The sequence below is a fragment of the Chaetura pelagica genome, unplaced genomic scaffold, assembly GCF_000747805.2.
Source record: "Chaetura pelagica isolate M959 unplaced genomic scaffold, ChaPel_1.0 scaffold265, whole genome shotgun sequence".
Taxonomy (NCBI): Eukaryota; Metazoa; Chordata; class Aves; order Apodiformes; family Apodidae; genus Chaetura; species Chaetura pelagica.
In genome coordinates, this window is record NW_009953449.1 from 1,210,496 (window position 1) to 1,211,617 (window position 1,122).

Here is a 1,122-nt window from a genome sequence, read left to right on the forward strand (position 1 = left end):
GGGCTCGGGCTGCGCAGGCAGCTCGGAAGCCCCCGCAGGGACCGGGGTTTTTTCTTCTTCTTCTTTTTCTTTTGTTCCCTCTTTTTGTTTTGTTTTGTTAAACATACATCTTTGTTTATTTTCTGAACGCGACACTTCTCCACCGGATAGCAAGGAAAAGTGTTAACAATAACGACATTACACGAAAAAGTACTGTACCATCGCCTCTTGAGGGTTTCAGAAACCTCTACAGTTAATAAGTTAAATAAAGGGTTTGTACATAAATATTTGTCTAGGAACCCTATTATATCTACAACACAGTAAGAATCTACAGAATGACAAACTTTTACAACACTACACTGAGTGCAATTGTTTTATAACATTTCAAATATACAAAGCTCTGTTCTTTTTTTTTATAACAATGGTATGTACAGAATCAATAATCACAGTTTAGTGACTTAAACAGTCCATATTTCTAGCAGTGTATTTCCCTTTGGTTTGATATAAAAACCTTGGTTGGTGTAGTGATAAAGAATATAACAAGAAAAAGATATACCCTTTCCCTTAAGTGCACTGGTTAGCTTACAGCATCAAATTCACTTTCAGTCTGCACCGGCAACACTCTTGGTTAGCATATGCAGGTTGCTGCATCAACATGTAAGAGTTCTCCAGTGCTCCTAACAGATCAACTTAACATCCTAGGATGTTATATTCAGATGATGTGAGTAGCTTCCCTCTGCTTTGCTCGTCTTTCTTTTTTTCCTTTCTTAATTACAATTATATGTTTCATTTTTTATTTTATTTTTTTTCTTGCCAGATAAACAGAAGGGAAAATATTTAGTGTACGTAATGGTAATAATCACAACTTTTATTAGGGCTTTTTTTCTTTTCTTTTCTTCCCCCCCCCCTCCTTAATGCTCAGAGAGGAAATGAACATGTCGTACTTTTCAGAAATGTACCAGCCAAGGCGTTACTTATTCAGGAGCTTGCCAGTGTCGGTTCACTCGTGTGAAGGCTGATGCAAAAGGAGCTCGCTGTCACCAAGTTCTTAACTCGAGGACCTATCGCAGTCTCAGCTGCTGCTCCTCTTTCCCCCCCCCTCCTTTTTTTTTCTTGTTTTTTTTTTTTGTTAATTCCCCCCCC